Raw genomic sequence first — 20,651 nt, 5'->3', positions numbered from 1 at the left:
AGGGGATTGACACTATTGGCTAGAATGAGATTTGAGAATTATCTCCTGGTTTCCTTTGGTCTTGTCCCTGATTATCTTGGCTCATCAAAAAGATTCTCTTCTAGTTCAGCTCCCCAGGATACCATCAGCTGAACCACCCTCTCATGTGTGCTATTGTTATCTAACCCCTCATAACAGGAGACAGACCTTCCCCTTTGTAAAGAGTCTTCCTGCCTCTGGTGAATTTCAACATGCAGTGCCTAATGCCTTATATCAAAAAGAGCAAATAGAGGTGTTTCCCCCAATTCTCCCAGTCCCTAAAGTAATTCCTGATTGTAGGCTGGATATCTGGGGAGAAGCATGAACTCTTTCTAACCTTCAAGGAGGTGGTGGGCACAACACAGCAATGAATATCTTCAGGCCCTTGGAGAATCAGGCTCCATAAAACTAAGGCTATTTTGTGTTCCTCACTTTCCTGAAGAGCCAGAGGCTTAAGGATATTTTGATTTAGGAGTATTTTCAACTCAGTGTGACTCCAGCTCTCAAAATCACATGAAACTTCCAAAAGGTTTGACACGATTGCTTTTCCCATTGCTGACTTCTAAACATCTAAGTAATGGTGATGATTCAAGCCAATCAAGTATCTTGTGGGATCCATCTTCCCCAATGAGTCACAGCAACAGATTAACAGCAGAGCAAGCAGGGTGGTTCAGTCACAATGAATACAAGTTGGCAGGTGTGACTCATAATTGGGAGAAAGACTAATACAGTGAATTAGCTAGAAGAGGTTTTCAACCACTTCAATTCTTTTCAAGATACTTTGAAAATCATTTCACCTCTCAGAAATGAAAAGGCACAACATCTCCTTCAGTAGTCAGTGATTATCCATGCTCATTCGTACCATGCCTTATTATACCTCAGACAAGGGAGCAGTGAAGAGGTGGGGGACCGGAAAGTTGGGGGAGAGAAACAGGGAATGAGAAAGACAGAAAATGGATGAGTCCTTCAAGACCCCTCCCTTGACAAAGCTGCAGAAAGACGCTGCCAGCGCAGAAGCTAAGAACAGCTACCCAGGGGGTCTGTGATGGCTGAGAGCCAAACCAGGACTCTCATTTCATGAGAAAAATAATATTTTAATACCACCTTCTATTTGTACCAGGACTGTGATGGAGGGTCCCATCAGGAACAATCAAGCCTCAGTCCTGAGGCTTTAAGACAAGAGCCTACACAAAGGAATCTATTGTCCCCTAATCCCACAGCACTTATGTACATATCTTTAAATTACATGTTATGAATTACTCTTTATTTATGCTAATGAATGTCTCCCCCTCTACACTGTAAGCTCATTAAGGTCAGGGAATGTGTCGGCTAATTCTGTTGCATTGTACTTTTCCAAGTGTATTGTATTGTTGCATTGTACTCTCCCAAGTACTTAGTATAGCAGCCTGCATATAGCAAGTCCCCTCTCAGGGTCACACCTGGAGAGTTTCCAGTACGCTACCAGTCTTGACTACACGGGAGGGAGAGTCAAGCAGAGGCATATCCATTCCATTCCTAGCTTGGGCAGTGGCTAGCGAGTGGAAGGCAATCTGCTACAAGTCAAAACTCACCTTTGCTGGGCAGCAGTGACATGGGAGAGAGTTGAGGCCGGAGACTCGCGTTTACTGTGTGGAAGAAGGCAATGGTAAACCACTTCTGTATTTTTACCAAGCAAACTCTATGGATGCACTACCAGAATGATTGCAGATGGAGGTGGGCTTTCTGGGAGAGATGTGTCCATGGCGCCACTCTAGGTCAGAGATGACTCGACAGTGTAAGACAAGATATAGCAAATACTCAATAAATACCATTGACTGATTGATTGATTGATTGCACCCTCTCACACTCACCCCTGCCCAGCATATCCCAATGGGGACACAGAGTGCATCAAGCAAGTAGGTGGGCGAGAATGCAGTCTACTGCAAAGTGGCTGTGCAATCTTTGCCCACATGAACCAGCTTCAGGCAGAACTGGGCCGAGAACTCAGATCTCTTGATAGCCAGGGAAGTGCTTTATCCACTGTACCAAGAGCAGGACTCACTGGAGCTCTAGTCAATTGGTCTTTAATATAAAATTTCCATTTTAAGGGTTGACAATGCAAGTTCTGTGTGTTGTCTCTGCTATAGCCTAGCTAATGGGCAAAAAGCAGTTGTATGTTATTCGGTATCATACATATGTACAGATCTGGATGTCTACTTTGTCTTTGCGATTGTTTCCTTTTAAGGGATTGGAGAGGTTTAGTCATCATATCAGCTGTGTGACTCTGGGAAAGTCACTTAACTTCTCTGTGCCTCAGTTACCTCATCTGTAAAATGGGGATTAAAATTGTGAGCCCCTCGGGGGACAGACTGATCACCTTGTAACCTCCCCCGCGCTTAGAACAGTGCTTTGCACATAGTAAGCGCTTAACAAATGCCAACATTATTATTATTATTATTGATCATATTTACTGACCGCTTATTGTTTACAGAACACTATACTAAGTGCTTGAGAGAGTATAGTAAAACAGAGTTGGTAGACATGTTCCCTGCCCACAAGGAGCTTACAGTCTAGCGAGGAAGAAAAACTTTAAAATGAAGTACAAATGGAATGTACATAAGCATTGTGGGGCTGACAGCGGGGCAAATATCAAGCTTTTAAGGGGTACAGAGCCAAGGGAGGGGAGGGGGAATGAGGGTTTAGTCGAACAAGGCATCTTGAAGGAGATACGGTTTTAATAAAGCTTTGAAGGTGGGGAGAGTGATCTTCTGTCGCATATGAAGGGGGAAGGGAGTTCTAAACCAGAGGGAGGACATGGACAAGGGGTAGGCATTGAGAAAGACAAGATTGAGGTAAAGAGGGTAGATTGGCTTTAGAGACAAACTATTTTCAAATAGTAGAATCTGGGAAAGAACAAAGCTACAATCAGTAGCCCATCTCTCTCTGGATCAAACAAAGTCTTTCCATTGGCTACCTGGCTCTCCCCCTTACTTATCAGTTCTCCTCACTGGCTACTTCAATGCTTGAACTCTTCACTCCTTCTAAACCCATGTCTTGACTGACTCCTGCTCTCATCTTGACTGCCTCCAATCCTTGTTCCCTTCTGTCCTGAGAGCCCAGAACTCCTGATTCCCCTTCCTGTCAACCCATATCCACCAGGCCTCTCTCTTTTCCATCTTCAGAGCCCTCCTAAGAGCCCATCTCTTCCAATAAGCCTCCCAGATTTATTACAAGCACCCTGAAATTTACCACCCTTCAGCCACCTCTTGCACCTCTAATATATTTATGCCCATCCTCAGCACTTATGTATATATTTATTCTACTGGAAACGCTGATTTTTAAAATTAGTATTTCACTGCTTGTAAATAAACTGTCTCCTCAGTTAGAGCATGAACTTTGTGCAGGGAATATGTCTTGTGCTTCTGCTTTACTTCCCAAGCATTTAGCACAGTACACTGCACTCAGTAGATATTCAATAAGTACCATTATTATGGCTACTACTACTACTAATGCCATAATAACATGAATAGGAAGATTGGACAGTGTAATTAGATTACTCATCTCAGAAGTGCTATGACAGCCCTAATTTGTATTATGTTCGCTGAAACACTCAGTGTTTGTTTTGGGTTGTTGTTTTTTTAAAAGGTCCCAGAATTCTCACCTTCTAGGTCTGAACTTGGAAAACTGGAAAAATTGGTTCTTACCTTTCCATCTAAACTGTTAACACACTGATTCCAACACTTGTCATGTCCCATCTCTACTACTGCATCAGCTTCCTCGCTGACCTCCCTGCCTTCCCTTTTCCCTCTCCAGGCTCTACTCTGTTGCCGAGATCGTTTTTTAATGGTACTTATTAAGCACTTACTATGTGCCAGGCAATGTACTAAGAACTAGAATAGATACAAAATAAACAGGTTGGACCCAGTCCCTGTCCCACATGAGGCTCAACGAAATAAAAAGGTTGGACCCAGTCCCTGTCCCACATAAGGCTCACAGTCTAAGTCAGAGGGAGGAGAATTTAATTTCCATTTTACAGATGAGGAAAATGAGGCACAGAGAAGTATTATCCCAATGTCACATAGTAGATAAATGGCATGGCAGTGATTGGAACACAAGTCCCAAGACTCCCAGGCCAGTGCTCTTTTCACTTGACCACGCCGCTTCCAAAAATCTTTTTAAAAAATTTCTCCGTGTACATCTCCCCAATCCTCAAGCATTACCAATGATTGCCAGTCTATCTCCGCATCAAACAAACTCCTCACCATTGGATTCAAGCCACTCAATCTCTCCCCCTTACTTATCCTTGCTCCTCTCCCACTAAAATCCAGCCTTCATACCTTACTCTAACACCAACCTACTCACTGTCTCCACCTCACCCACTGTCAACCCCTTGTTTACACCCTCCCTCCTGTCTGAAACTCCCTCCCCCACATATCCAACAGACCAGCAATCTTCCCATCTTCAAAGCCCTCCTGAAATCGTATCTTTTCCAGAAAACTTTCCCGAGCTAAGATCTCAGCCCCCCAATCTATTTTCCTCCTTCCTGTGTCTCCCATGCTCTTAGTCCCACCCACTAGGCACTTAGGTACTCCTTTCATTCATTCAATCGTATTTATTGAGTGCTTACTGTGTGCAGAGCACTATACTAAGTGCTTGGAAAGTACAATTCAGCAACAGAGACAATCCCTGCCCACAACAGGCTCACAGTCTAGAAGGGGGGAGACAGGCATCAAAACAAATAAACAGGCATCAATAGCATCAACATCAATAAATGGAATTATAGATATATACACATCATTAATATAAATAAATAGAATTATAAATATCTACATATATACACAAGTGCTGAGGGGTGGGAAGGGGGTGGAGCAAAGGGAGAGAGTCGGGGCAATGAGGAGGGGAGAGGGAGCTGAGGAAAAACGGGGCTTAGTCTGGGAAGGCCTCCTGGAGGAGGTGAGCCTTCAGTAGGGCTTTGAATGGGGGAAGTGTGATTGTTTGGTGGATTTGAGAAGGGAGGGCATTTCAGGCCAGAGGTAGCACATGGGCCAGGGGTCGACAGCAGGACAGGTGAGAATGAGGCACAGTGAGAAGGTTAGCACCAGAGGAGCAGAGTGTACAGGCTGGGCTGTAGAAGGCAAGAAGGGAGGTGAGGTAAGATGGGGCAAGGTGATGGAGAGCTTTGAAGCCAATAGTTTTTGCTTGATAAGGAGGTTGATAGGCAACCACTGAATATTTTTGAGGAGGAGGGTGACATGCCCAGGATGTTTCTGTAGAAAGATGATCCGGGCAGCAGAGTGAAGTATAGACTGAAGAGGGGAGAGACAGGTGGACTCCTTCCCACACTCCCACACCACCAGTCCCCATCCCCACAGCTCTTGTGTATGTACTTGTATACTTATACTTATGCTTCCCTTACTTATCATTGATTTTAATGTTTGTCTCCCCCATTAGACTCTAGACCCCTTGAGGGTGGGAATCGTGTCTACCAACTTTACAGGACTCTCCCAAGTGCTAAGTACAGTGTTCTGCACAAAGAAAGTGCTCAGTAACTGATTGAGAAGAGTAAATGTATCAGTAATGTTGGTCCTTCCTTCTGGCTGAAACTCTATTCCCCTTCAAATCCACCAGACTCCAGTTTTCCCCATCTTCAAAGCCCTTCTGAAATCCCGTGTCCTTCAGAGGCCTTCCCAGACTAAGCCCCACATTTCCTCGGCTCCCCCTCCCTTCTGCGTCACCACGACTTGCTCCCTTTCATTCATTCAATCGTATTTATTGAGTGCTTACTGCGTGCAGAGCACTCTACTTAGCACTTGGGAAGTACTAAGTACTTTGCTCTTCTCCCCTCCCCACCCCACACCACTTATGTATATATCTATAATTATATTTATTTATATTGATGCCTGTTTACTTGTATTGATGTCTGTGCCCCCCACCCACCCCACCCCCCTGCCTCTAGACTGTGAACCCATTATGGGCAGGGATTGTCTCTTTTTAGTGCTGTATTGTACTTTCCAAGTGTTTAGTACAGTGCTCTGCACACAGTAAGCGCTCAATGAATACCACTGAATAAATGAATGAATGAAAGGCTTTCTCTGATGATGATGATAATAATGGTGGTATTTGTTAAGCGCTTACTTTGTGCCAAGCACTGTTCTAAGGGCTGGGGTAGATACAAGGTAATCAGGTTGTCCACATGGGGCTCACAGTCTTAATCCCCATTTTACAGGTGAGGTAACTAAGGCACAGAGAAGTTAAGTGACTTGCCCAAAGCCACACAGCTAAGTGACAGAGTCGGGATTAGAACACACGACCTCTGACTCCCAATCCCGTGCTCTTTCTACTGAGCCACGCTGCTTCTGATCAATTTCCATCTTCCCAAGTTACCTCCATCCAACAGCTGTCATTAGCACTTAGTTCATGGCACTTAAAAATGCTTCAATTTAGTTAATTTAAGCTTAATTTGCAATTTATCCTGCCACACTCCTATCAACCAACTACCATTTTTTCTCCTGCTCCCCCTATTTGTAAATAATCTGTGCCTTTCTGTCTCCCCCACTAAGATTGTAAATTCCTTCTAGGCAGGGTCCATGTATTCTACTTTTATTATACTCTCTCAAGTGCTAACTACCCTATTCTGCACACAATAGTAGCTCAATAAATACCATTGATTGGTTGGTCCTGGAGACCAGTGGGAATTGGGCAGCTCTGAACAGCAGCTTGGAAGGAGCAGGTTGGTTCTTCAGATACTCCTCTCTCCACTTATCTTTTTCCAAGCAAGGTGCTAATCTGCTATTCACTGTTGATATTTATTTACTGAGCTGTCTGATCAACATTCGTTTGAAGATGTTAATGTAGAATTCACATTTACTGATGCTAATGAAACCTAACCTGTGAGCCTAACTATAGGGAGATTTGTTACTATTATTCATTCATTCATTCATTCATTCATTCAATCGTATTTATTGAGTGCTTCCTGTGTGCAGAGCACTGTACTAAGCGCTGGGAAGGACAAGTCCTTTTTGTTGCCATTCATCAAGGGGAGACTGGAAAACATTTGGTTCAAGTTGTGTGAAAGAGGACTATTTTTAGTAAAATGACTTCCCCGTGATGGGTCTGATTGACAGGAGCTGCCCAGGGCTGCAGGTCATGCGTTGCTTCTCCAATCATGCCACTGCTAGCCGGCAAGGTGGGGATGGCTATGGTACCCTCAAGGTGGCAGTGGGTTGTGGGCTACAAAATTTCAAAATGCTATCAATCAGGAGGGTGTGATGATACAATGGCTCTTAGGGAGGACACGGAGGCAGGGCTAGTGGTAGGGATGCAGCCTGACCTAATGGAAAGAGTACAGTCCTGGGACTCAAGAAACCTGGGTTCTAATGCCAGCTCTGCCTGCTGCGTGACCTTGGACAAGTCTCCTCACTTCTATGTACCTCAGTTTCCTCATTGGTAAAATGGGAATGAGATACCTGTCCTCTCTCCCTCAGACTGTGAGCCCCAGATGGGACAGGCACTTTGCCTGATTTGGTTAGAGTGTATTTACTCCAGCACTTAGTACAATGCTTGGCTCATAGTAAGTGCTTCCCAAATACCACAATTATCATCATTATGAGGCTCCGACCCCTCTAAGGGTCGCACCTGAAGAGTTTCCAGTACTCTACCAGTCATGACTACAGGAGGGAGAGTCAAGCAGAGGTATACCCATTCCATTCCTAGCTTGGCCAGTGGCTAGTGAGTGGCAACAAGTCTGCTACAAGTCAAAACTCACCTGTGCTGGACAGCAGCAGCATGGGAGAGAGTCAAGGCTCATTTATTGCATGGAAGGAGGCAATGGTAAACCACCTCAGGATTTTTACCAAGAAAACTCTATGGATACGCCACCAGAACGATGGAAGTGGGGCATTCTAGGAGAGATGCATCTATGGCATCGCTATGGATTGGCACAACTCGACAGCATAAGGGAACAACAGTGAGGCTCTAAAAGCCTTAGTCTTCTATAAATCAGGCAACTAGAGCTCAAAGTAAAGTTTGCCCTTTAAAGAGTCAGGTCAGAAGAGGGATTTTCCTTTCAACCTGCTTTTTAATAAAGTTTTTTGGCCTCTGCAGACCTGGCTACTTTGTGTTTTTCACCTCCTCTGTTCTCCAAAGTTTGAGAACCTTTTTGCTGTGCCTTCCTTCAGAAAAAGGCCCTAGTAATACTATTTTGTCCTTATATTACTCTCGTTCTCCATCCAGTAGTTCACTTGTAGCAGGGCCAAGGAGATCAGCTGAGTAGTTAATGCTGCCAGTTCCCAAAACACATCTCTAAGGAGCAGGAAGCCATGAGATATTTTCAATGGAGAAGCCCCTGTTGGTGGAGCAATCTGCTTACTTGGGTTTGGCAGAGCCCCAGTGTGCTGACAAGGTAGGTGCATGACCTTTTAATTGGCATTTTATCAGTTAGCACATATACTAGTCACACTGCTGATGTATGCATTTTCATCCACAACCATTTTTTTGTCCTCATGCCCTGAGGCGAATTTATCTTTAGGGGCCTAATTTTTCAAAATCAAATACATTTTACCCCCATAAATATGCCCATAAAGTAAAGTGAGACAGAAGCGAGCTCATCTCCATTTTACAAATGGGGAAGCTGATTGGCCATGTCAGGCAACAGTAGAGCCAAGAGTTGAGACCACGTCTTCCAGATTTCATCCATGGGCTTTGCCCACTGGACCCTGTTTCTTTTGGTGGCCATCAGTTTATGACCAAATCCTCAACCTTTTATTCATGCATTCATTCAATTGTATTTATTGAGAGCTTACTGTGTGCAGAGCACTATACTAAGTGCTTGGCAGAGTACAGTCTAACAATAAACAGACACATTCCCTGCCCACAATAAACTTAGGTCAACCCTTGGTGGGGCGGGGGGCGGTGTGTGTGTGTAAGAACTGGTGTGTGTAAGAACTGTCTTTCAATTATGTGGTTTTAAATGCATTCATCTATCCATTTCAATTTTAACAACAATGTGCATGAAAGGAGGGAAGGGTCTGTAAGCTCTAGACTGTAACCTCCTTGTGGGCAGGGAATGTTTATCCCAACTTTGTTATATTGTGCTCTCCCAATAACTTTTTTATGGCATTTATTAAGTGCTTACTATGTGCAAAACACTATTCTAAGTGCTGGGGAAGTTACAAGGTGATCAGGTTGTCCCATGGGGGGCTCACTTAGTACAGTGCTCTGCACACGATGTTGTTACTGTTGTCTACAATAAACATTCAATAAACAAATTGATTGATTGACAGGTTTCATTATGGGCAGGGAATATATCTGCTAATTTTGTTGTATTGTACTCTCCCAAGTGCTTAATACAGTGCTCTGCACATGGTAAGCGCTCAATACAATTGATTGATTGAGGTCTGCGAGAAAGTGGCTGCAACCAACATCCCTAGCAACCAGCAGCCCACACAAGGCAAACTCATAAAGAAGTAGGTTTTGATTCATCTTATCTGAAGGCAAGGCTATGAACTAGGTGAGTCCTCCTCATTCCTTCACACTATGGATCATTCTAGGATAAATCTTCTGCACACTCCATCTGTAGCCACATGTCCCTCCTACCGTTCAAATAATTAAAATCAATCGTATTTACTAAGCACTTACTGTGTGCAGAGCACTGCCTGGGAGAGTACAGTACAACAGAGTTGGTAAACACATTCTCTGCCCACAGTGAGCTCACAGTCTAGAGGGGGAGACAGACATTTATATCAATAAATAAATAATGTACATAAATGCTGTGGGGCTGAGGGAGGAGTGAATAAAGGGAGTGAATCAGGGCAATGCAAAAGGGAGTGGGAAAACTGGAAGTGAGGGCTTAGTCAGGGAAGGCCTCTTGGAGAAGTTGTTCCTTCAATAATGCTTTGAAGATGGGAAAGTAATTGTCAGATGTGAAGAGGGAAGGTGTTGCAGGCCAGAGGCAGGATGTGAGCAAGAGGACGGAAGGGAGATAGATGAGATAGAGGTGCAGTGAGTAGATTGGCATTAGAGGAGAGAAGTGTGTGTCCTGGGTTGTAGTAGGAAAGTAGCGAAGTGAGGTAGGAGGGGGTAAGGTGACTGAGTGCTTTAAAGCCAATGGTAAGGAGTTTGATGCGGAAATGGATGGGCAACCCCTGGAGGTTCTAGAGACGTGGGGGAAACATGGACTGAATGTTTTTGTAGAAAAATGATATGGGCAGCAGAGTGAAGTATGGACTGGAGTGGGGAGAGACTGGAGGCAGGGAGGGCAGCACGGAGGCTGATATAGTAATCAAGGCAGGATAGGGTAAGTGCTTGGATTAACATGGTAGCAGTTTGGATGGAGAGGAAAGGATAGATTTTGGCAATACTGTGAGCAATATTGTGAAGGTTGAACTGATGAGATTTAGTGATGAACTGAATAGCTGGGTTGATTGAGAGAGAGGAGTCAAGGATAATGTCAAGGTTACTGGCTTGTGAAATGGACAGGTTGTGGTGCTGACTACACTGATGGAAAAGTTATGGGAAGAATAGGGTTTGGGTACAGCTCTGCCGGAGGCCTGGCCCAGGCGAGGCCCCGCTGCTCCCGCCCGCCTCTGTCCCGGGACCTGGGGGGTGGCAGGGGCGAGCCGCGGGGCAGGGGCCGGCCCAGGCCCGGGGGAAGGGGCCGCCCCTGAAGGAGCATGTTGTGCGGAGGAAGCTGTGGGCCTGGTGCTCAGGGTTGGGGGTCAGGGGTCAGGGGTCGCAGGGTGGAGAAGGAGAAGGGACAGCGGGGCAAAGGGGCAGCAAGGTCAAGCTGTGGGTGCTGCGGCCTGCTGCCAAGGAGAAGGGGTTTGGGTGGAAATGGGAGGACAGAAAATGAGGGAGAGAGGGCCTGGCCCAGGGGGTGGGGTTTGGGGCTAGGCCGGCGCAGGCAGGGAGTGTGTGTGAGTGTGTGTGTGTGTAATAATAATAATAATAATGATGATGATGGTATTTGGTAAGCACTTACTATGTGTATGATGATGATAATAATAATAATAATAACGGTATTTGGTAAGCACTTACAACGTGCCAAGCACTGTTCTGAACGCTGGAGGAGATACAAGGTTATCAGATTGTCCGTGGTCAGGGAAGCAGCTTGGGTCAGTGGAAAGAGCCCAGGCTTGGGAGTCAGAGGTCATGGGTTCTGGTCCCGCCTCCGCCACTTGTTAGCTGTGTGACTTTGAGCAAGTCTCTGTACCTCAGTTGCCTCATCTGTAAAATAGGGATTAAGACTGTGAGCCCCACGTGGGACAACCTGATTACCTTGTATCCCCCCGCCCCCCGCACCAGCGCTTAGAACAGTGCTTGGCACATAGAAAGCGCTTAACAAATGCTATTTATTATTATTATTATTATTATTATAAGGGGTTCTGTTTTGGACATGTTAAGTTTGAAGTGTCAGTGGGATGTCTAAGTAGAGATGTCCTGAAGGCAGGAGGAAATAAGAGACTGCAGAGGAGTGAGATCAGGGCTGGAGATGTAGATTTGGGAATCATCCATATAGAGATGGTAATTGAAGCAAAGGGAGTGAAGGAATTCTCCAAGGGAGTGGGTGTAGATCGAGATCTTGAAGGACTCCCATTGTTAGGGGTGGGAAGCAGGGGAGGAGCCTGTGAAAGAGACTGAGAATAAGCAGCCAGAGAGATAGGAGGAGAACCAGGGGAGGACAGCGTCAGTGAAAACAAGGCTGGATAATGTTTCCAGGAGAAGGCAGTGGTAGACAGTGTTGAGGGCACTTGACCTCCTAGCTGTCTTCAAAACTGTGGACCACTCCCTTCTCCTGGAAATACTATCTAACTTTGGCTTCACTGAGAGATACAAGATAGTCTGTGACTATCTTTAGACTGTGAGCCCACTGTTGGGCAGGGACTGTCTCTATATGTTGCCAATTTGTACTTCCCAAGCGCTTAGTACAGTGCTCTGCACACAGTAAGCGCTCAATAAATACGATTGATGATGATAGTCAGGTCAGACATGGTCCCTGTCACACCCGGGCTTCACAGTCTAATGGCAAGGGAGACTAGGTATTGGATCCCCATTTTACAAATGAGGAAATTGAAGCACAGAGAAGTTTACCAATTTGCCCGAGGTCTCACAACAGGCTAGTGGTGGAGCAGGGATTCGAACCCAGGTTCTCTGACTTCCAGGCCTGTGTTCTTTCCAAAAGCACTTCTCATATTCCATCTCGACTACTGCATCAGCTCCTCACTGATCTCTCTGCCCCCAGCCTCTCCCCTTGCCAGGCCCTTGCCTCTTCTGCTCGAATCATTTTTCTAAAAAATCATTCTGCACACATCTCCCCATCCTTAAAACCCTCCAATGGTTGCCCATCTATCGCTGCATCATAAAAACTCCTCACTACTGGCTTTAAGGCACTCAGTCAACTCTCTTCCTCTTTTTATAAGGTATTTAAGTGCTTTCTATGTGCCAGGCACTGTACTAAGCACTGGGGTGGGTACAAGTTTGGACATGGTCATGTCCCACATGGGGCTTACAGTCTTAATCCCCATTTTACAGATGAGGTAACTGAGGCACAAAGAAGTTAAATCACTTGCCCAAGGTCACACAGCAGACAAGTGGTGGAGCCTGGATTAGAACCCAGGTCCTTTGACTCCCAGATCTGTGCTCTTTCCACTAGACCACCCTGCTTAATAATGATGGCATTTGTTAAGTGCTTACTATGTGCCAACCACTGTTCTAAGCGCTGGGGGTAATACAATAGAAGCAGCGTGGCTCAGTGGAAAGAGCACGGGCTTTGGAGTCAGAGGTCATGGGTTCAAACCCCGGCTCTGCCAATTGTCAGCTGTGTGACTTTGGGCAAGTCACTTAACTTCTCTGTGCCTCAGTTCCCTCATCTGTAAAAAGGGGATTAAGACTGTGAGCCCCCTGTGGGACAACCTGATCACCTTGTAACCTTGTAACCTCCCCAGCGCTTAGAACAGTGCTTTGCACATAGTAAGTGCTTAATAAATGCTATTATTATTAATATTATTATACAAGGTAATCTTGTTGTCCCATGTGGGACTCACAGTCTTAATCCTCATTTTACAGATGAGGTAACTGAGGCACGGAGAAGTTAAGTGACTTGCCCAAAGTCACACAGCTGGCAATTGGTGGAGGTGGGATTAGAACCCACAACCTCTGACTTCCAAGCCCGTGCTCTTTCCACTGAGCCACGCTGCTTGTCCTGCCTATCTTCCTCCTACCTATCCTTGCTACTTTCCCACTACAACCCAGTCCCCACACTTTACTTCTCTCTCAACTATCTACTTATTGTGCCTCAATCTCATCTCTCACACCTTTGATCCCTTACTCCCTCTCTCTCTCCAGCCTGCAACTACCTCCTATAGACCACAACTCTCCCCATTTTTAAACCCTATTAAAACATTTTCTCCAGGAAGCCTTCCTGACTAATGTCATCTCCTTATTCTGTCTCCCTTCTGCATCACCTGTGCATTGAGGTCCATACCTTTGAACACCTTTGATAATCACCTCATCCCCACTCCCACAGCACTACTGTACATATCCTTATACATATGCATAAGGAACAATTTCATGTATAATGTATAAAGGATGTATAAGGAATATATGCTGTATAAGGAATAATTTATTTTCATGTCTGTCCCCCGTGTTAGATTGCAAAGTCTTTGAGGGCAGGGATAATGTCTACTCTCTACTCTGCACCCAGCATGCACTCAAATACCACTGACTGACTGATTGATTGATTGGGCTGAGTTATTTGAAAGGAAGGCAACTCCATTCAGTCTAACGGCCCTGCTCTGCCTGGACAGGAAATTCAGTTTGCCTCCCAATTTATCATGTGCATGCTCTGCGGCCCGAGACCCAGCTCAATCTGCCAGTGACCTGCCTGAGCTAGGGGGAAAATGATGAAAATAAATGTATTTCAGAGCATTAAGTCAAAACACAGGGTTACTCTTTGGAGAAAAGCTTGAAACACACTAATCAGGGAAGACAACTTGGATATCATATGTCCTATATTTCCCATCATTCATGCTCTGTCAAATTCACCTGGCACCCACTTGGAATGACATCTTAGTAGTCTGAGTGGATAAATGACTAACAACAGTGTGGGTGACTTGGCAGGGCAACCAGCCACTGTCCTGGTAGCCACCAGGGTGGAGTTAATTTGCGGTGAGAAGCATCTTTGAAATAGAGTAACCATATTCTACCCATCCACCAGAATCCAAGCTCTTTCCAAGCTGTTTCTTTCAGCCATTCTTCTCTGATGGCTATTAGGCCTAATTCTTTCCCTCTCCCTTCCCAGCTCCCATGGAGAGGGGCCCTCAGCCTGTAAGCTCCTTGTGGGCAGGGACGATGTCTACTAACTCTCTTATATTGTACATTACCAAGTGTTTATTATGGTGCTCTTCACACAGTAAGTGCTCAGTAGATGCCACTGATTCATTGATTGATTGACAGGGATTGTGGCTTGTGGCTGTCAGTGAGAAGGATTGTGTTTCAAGGCTCCAGCAGGGGTATATTGCTGAAAGGTGATCCAGAGAGTGCTTCTATGAAGGGGTTGTAATCTGGGGTCCACTCAGGTGGCTCCATCCCATTCCTGTGGAGACTCTGAGTGGGTACAAGCAGAGGTCTGGGTATTCTCCAAGTCACCGGGTTCCAGCCTGGCTGGCCAGAAAATACAGGAGGAAAGGGAAAACCAGGCCATCTCATCTCCATCCCTTGGGAGTGATTAACTGGCATCTTCTCCCAGGCTGGAAGGGGAGAACTGAGCTCAGAAATCCTGTAAATACTGGCGCAAAGGCATAGATTTCACTAAGACGCAATTCCGAGGGGACGAGGGAGCTGTTTGCTAGCTCTGAGGATCGCTCCAAACAAAACAGCCAATAGCTCCCTTGCTGATCCATAATCTTTACAGCACTTTCCCCCGAGACTGCCCTGAGCATCACCCCAGAAGCAAATCTTTCCAATATGTAGAGTCAGCAGCCAGGGACATTTCTTCAGGATTAACTGCATTTCAAGAAAGAGCTTTAGTTTGGGCAAATACCACAACAGTTGCTCCAACTTTCTTTCTGAACGATGTTTTATCAATCTCCTTGCGCATCATGCTATTGGACCCGCAACCACAAATGGATTTCATGATTTGAGTTGACTTTGGGCCGAATAGGCTCAATAAGCTTCAGCTAGGTTCCCGGGGAGCCATGTTACGTGATGTATAGGCACTCTATGTGCATTTCATGTGGAAAAAAATAAAGTAGTTTTGCTTTTTCTAACACCAAGTGGGCCAGGTGCATAGCTTGTGTAGGGCTACTGGTGCTTTTCAAGATATGGGGGGTTTTGTGTTTTTTAATGACATTTATTAAGCTCTTACTATGTGCAAAGCACTGTTCTAAGCACTGGGGAGGTTAGAAGGTGATCAGGTTGTACCACGGGGGGCTCACAGTCTTAATCTCCATTTTACATATGAGGTAACTGAGGCCCAGAGAAGTGAAGTAACTTGCCCAAAGTCACACAGCTGACAAGTGGCGGACCCGGGATTTGAACCCATGACCTCTGACTCCAAAGCCCATGCTCTTTCCACTGAGCCATGCTGTATGGTTGGTATGAATTGGTGGGGAGTGACTGCGCTGTACACAGTCAGCCACGTGGACAAACTGTTACTTCAGTCTGTGCCCCAGGCCTTTTTCTGTCCCCACCACATCTGCCGCTGCTGCCTTCCCACCATGACATCCAGGACCCTCAGTGTCCTCCTCTAGCCAACCACCACGCTACCTCCCTGGGACCCTGTACCGATTCCCCTCCACGTCATGGAGGAGCCTCCATCCCGACCTGCACCATCCCGGCAGGACAGAAGGAAGTGGCCACAGCCTGTCGCCGCCTCCATAAAACTTTGGGAAGACCAGGAGGGCTGCAGCTGGAATACTCAGCATGGCCACGGTTGGGACTGTGGACTCTGAGCCGTGAGGAGCCGGAAATCCTGCTCCTTCTACCATGGCACCCTATTGAGCTTTGTTTTTATCTCTATACTGCCTTAGTGTTGTTTCATCTCTCCTTATGTTTCTGTCGCCAAGTCCCCTTTCCCACCTTTTTATTCGATTGTGAGTCCCATGAGGGAGGGGGACTGTGTCTAATTCCCACCTGTGGATTCTCTCCCAATGCTTAATATGTTGCTCTGCATAGAGTCAGTGCCTAATAAATGTTATTGCGGCTACTACTGCTGCTACTACTACTCCAGCCTGACACTAAAGTTGCCCTAATTGCTGACCAGAGGAAGATGTGGAAGTCAGGGGGCAAGACAAAGGCTGAATTGAGAGCTGGAAAATGGCTGCCAACCAGAAGTGACCTCAACACCCAGTGACAAGGCAGAAACAACTGCACCCCTTCTGGTCAAACCATGAGCACCCAGTTTCTGAGGCTGATTTGGTCCTGTCCTGGCTTTTCTCCTTGGTTCAGGTGAAGGGCAGGACTCTGAGTAATTGCCTTGATCCACCCTGGTTTTGGCATGAAGGCTGGAGGAGCGGCAGTCCCTCCCAGTTCCTCCCAGTTCCACTTGCCTGCTGCTCTTCACAGTGAGAAGCAGCATGGCTTAGTGGAAAGAGCACAGACCTGAGAGTCAGAGGATTTGGGTTCTTATTCTGTTTATTCATTAATTCATTCAATCGTATTTATTGAGTGCTTACTGTGTGCAGAGCACTGTACTAAGCGCTTGGGAAGTACAAGTTGGTAACATATAGAGAAGGTCCCTACACAACAGCGGGCTCACAGTCTAGAAGGGGGAGACAGACAACAAAACAACACATATTAACAAAATAAAATAAATAGAATAGTAAATATGTACAAGTAAAATAGAGTAATAAATCTGTACAAACATATATACAGGTGCTGTGGGGAGGGGAAGGAGGTAGGGTGGGGGGGGTGGGGAGGGGGAGGAGGGGAAGAGGAAGGAGAGGGCTCAGTCTGGGAAGGCCTCCTGGAGGAGGTGAGCTCTCAGTAGGGCTTTGAAAGGAGAAAGAGAGCTAGCTTGGTGAATGTGTGGAGGGAGGGCATCCCAGGTCAGGAGGAGGACGTGGGCCGGGGGTCGACAGCGGGACAGGCAAGAATGAGGCACAATGAGGAGGTTAGCAGCTCCACTTCTTGTGTGCTGTGTGACTGTGGGCAAGTTACTTAACTTCTCTGGTCCTCAATTTCCTCATCTGCAACATGGGGATTCAAAATCTGTTCTTTCTCCCCTTTAGACTGTGAGCCCTGTGTGGGACAGGGACTGTGTTCGATCTGAATATCTTGTACCTACCCCAACACTTAGTACAGTGCCTGGCTCATCATAAGCACTTAAATGTCACAATTGTTATTGTTCTGTAGAGACTAAATAGCTCTGTTCCCCCATAGTTGCAGGAATGGTCCAGTTCGGCCCATAGAGAGCCCAGCCTAGTGAGATTTCCCCAGTCTCCTGGTGGGCCGGGCTGGCCCAGGTTAGAATCAGAAAATCCTAGAATCAGAAGATACCTGGCTCCAGCCTGGACTGGAAAAGGCAGAGGAGCCAAATGTCAGCTGAAATACTTATTGAGGGTAGAGAATGGGAGGAATCAAATGAAAGATGAATGTAGGAAATCAAATTCCAGGGAGCAAACTGTGCTGGGCTTAAAGCTTCTCAATTTCTCCTAGCTGAGGCTGCTTAGAACAGCAATCCCTTAGTGTCAATTCTGAATACATTTGTTATTGGAAAACATGGCAGGAAACTGCTGCGGTTTCACCATCTGGCCGAACAGGGAAGTGTTTATGGTAGCCGAGAATATTCACAGTGGAAGTGAGTGGTCAGGCACCGGCTAAATGGAGATATGCTGTCTCAGCAACATGGTGAAATTGGCTTCAACCCAAAAAGAATCTTCTCAAGTCTGGGCCCTTCCCATCTTCCCTTTCAGTCCTATACCCTGCCATCCAACACCAATAAAATCCCAGCAATGAGGTGGCAAGATAAAACCTACTTCAGAGCTAATCCCTGCAATGACCCCTCCTTCACCCCACCCTGACTTCCTAGCCCACTTGGGAGTTACCTCAAGTCCATATTTTCTTCTGGGAAGAAGTTGAGACTCCAGGAGGGTCTGGAAACTTCTGGGACGTTTTAAAGAAATCAGGGCAGTCAGTATTGAGCCCATCTGAGTCTCAGGGAGACCCTGGAACCCTCCGGCCACTTTAGGATCCCTAGATGGGGAGGAAACAGTCCATCTTAGAATGGAACCCACCCAATAGTCTTTGTGCTTGACCTGAAACACTCAGGAATTCCAAGCCACCCCTTTGTCCCCCAACCTCCCACAACAAATACCTTTACCTAAATAAAAAATAACTCTAAAATATATTTACCTTGTGGAAATGACTAGGATTGGTTCTTCTGTACATTCATGGTGACATTCCTAAGTTTTTGTTTTGAAACCAATTAGACAGCAGCTCTCATCTTAATTGCAGCACAAGCAATAGATGTAACATAATATCCATTGAGTAAGGAAGGCTGCCATGAGGACTCACCCAGGATAAGATTCTTTGCAGGTATTTGCAGAATCTATAGAGTTCCTGTGATTTAAAAATAAAAATACCAGACATAAAAGCATCCAGTGCCATAAGAGTACCGGACAGAGAACAGACCAGCTAAAAGTCAGACAAATGATCACCCAACCTTAAACTGCGAGATTGTTCTCAGGGATGCGGAAGTCAGTCCGGAGCAGTAAATGAGCCATGTTAGCCCCAGCCTGGTCAGTTGGTCAACAGCCTGTGCTGTGCTCCCACTGCGAGCAGTACATTATACAGGGCATATCGGGGAGATTCAGGAGGAGGATATGGCCCTCTAAGGAGCTTACAGTGGAAGGGGGAGAGAGAACAGGGACAAATGCAGGTGACTGTTCTTAAGGCACATAGTAATCTTTAAGTACAAATAACTGTGTCCAACCTAATTAGCTTGTGCCTACCTCAGTGTTTTGTACAGTGCCTGGCATAGAGTAAGTGTTTAACAAATACCATTTAAAAACAAAGAAAAAACGATCAAAAAAGACAATTGGTCAATTTACATAATTATTAGGGAACAGAGCCCTGACCTGGCCCATCCTTTTAAAATCTACTCCCTCCACCTATGCCTCTGACTCTTTCCCTTTGAACTTAGTAAAATACTTGCCACCTCCCTTCTTTTCTCCCTGACCACCATTTTCAACAGCTCACTCTCCAATGGCAGCTTCCCTACTCCTTTCAAATATGCCAATGTTTCTCCTATCCTAAAAAAAACCCCTCCCTTAACTTCACGACTCCTTTCAGTTATTGCCCTATCTCCCTTTTACCTTTCCTTTTCAAACTCCTCAAGCAAGTTGCTCACTCCTGCTACCTCCACTTCCTCTTCTCAAATTCTCTCCTTCACCTCCCACAATCTGGCTTTTGCCCCCTCCACTCAATCAATCTTTTTTATAGAGTGCCTGCTGTGTGCAGAGCACTGCACTAAGCACTAGGGAGAGTACAATATAACAGAAATGATAGAGACATTCCCTGCCAACTGCTCTCTCTAAAGTCATTAATGGCCTACTTCATCACAAATCCAATGGCCTCTACTCCATCCTAATCCTTCTTGACCTCTCAGCTGCCTTCAACACTGTGGTCCACCCTGTCTCCTGGAAACATTACTAACCTTGGCTTCACTGGCACTGTCCTCTGCTGGTTCTCCTCCTATCTCTCTGGCCACTCCTTCTCATTCTCTTTTGAAGGTTCCTCCTCTGTCTCCCACTCTATAACTGTGGGAGCCCCTCAAGCTTCCCTTCTATTCTCCATCTACATTTCACTTCTTGAAGAACTCATTCAGTCCCGCAGCTTCAACTATAAGCTCTACATGGATGATTCCCAAATCTACATCTCCAGCCCTAACCTCTCTCCTCTGCAGTCTCTCATTTCTCCCAGCCTTCAGGACACCTCTACTTGGATGCCTTGCTGAAACCTCAAACTTAACATGTCCTAAACAGAACTCCTCATATTCCAAACCGAATTCTGTCCTCCCCCAGATTCCCACTAGGGTAGACAACACCAACATATTCCCTGTCTCACAAGCTCATAACTTTGACAATGTCTCCACTCATCTCTCTCATTCAATCCGCACATTCAGTCTGTCACCAAATCCTGTCAGTTGAACCTTCACATCATCTCTAGAATCCACCCCTTCCTATTCATCCAAACTGTTACCACGCTGATTCAAGCACGTATCCTATCCCACCTTGATTATCGTCACATCAGTCTCTTCACTGACCTCCCTGCCTCCTGTCACTCCTTTCTCGAATCCATATTGCACTCTGGTGCCCAGATCATTTTCTAAACAACTACTAAATCCACATCTCCTCACTCCTCAAAAAACTCCAGTGGTTACCCATGCACCTCTGCACCAAACAGAAACCCACCCAGCGCTCAGAACAGTGCTTTGCACATAGTAAGCGCTTAACAAATGCCATCATTACTTACCTTCAGATTAAAGACACGTGATTGGCTCTCCCCCTTCCTACTTTACCTCACTAATCTACTACAACCAAGGCTGCTCTCTTTGCCCTCTAATGCCAATCTACTCATTGAACTTCAGTCTCACCTATGCTGCAGTTGAGCCCTTGCCCAAGTCCTCCCACTGTCGCAGAACTCCCTCTGCCTACATA

General features: G+C 45.9%; 2 non-coding genes across 2 annotated transcripts; both read left to right on the top strand.

Annotated features, from left to right (window-relative positions):
• Nucleotides 1-1,439: 1,439 nt before the first annotated feature.
• On the top strand, nucleotides 1,440-1,579 carry LOC119920399. Its single transcript, XR_005448147.1, has one exon. It is a non-coding gene; the product is annotated as a small nucleolar RNA SNORA7 (small nucleolar RNA).
• Nucleotides 1,580-7,614: 6,035 nt separating this feature from the next.
• On the top strand, nucleotides 7,615-7,752 carry LOC119920667. Its single transcript, XR_005448398.1, has one exon. It is a non-coding gene; the product is annotated as a small nucleolar RNA SNORA7 (small nucleolar RNA).
• The last annotated feature ends 12,899 nt before the right edge of the window (nucleotides 7,753-20,651 follow it).

This window comes from Tachyglossus aculeatus, chromosome X1 (genome assembly GCF_015852505.1).
Source record: "Tachyglossus aculeatus isolate mTacAcu1 chromosome X1, mTacAcu1.pri, whole genome shotgun sequence".
NCBI lineage: Eukaryota > Metazoa > Chordata > Mammalia > Monotremata > Tachyglossidae > Tachyglossus > Tachyglossus aculeatus.
The sequence above is the reverse complement of the archived record's forward strand: the minus strand, read 5'-3'. Positions and strand labels throughout refer to the sequence as shown.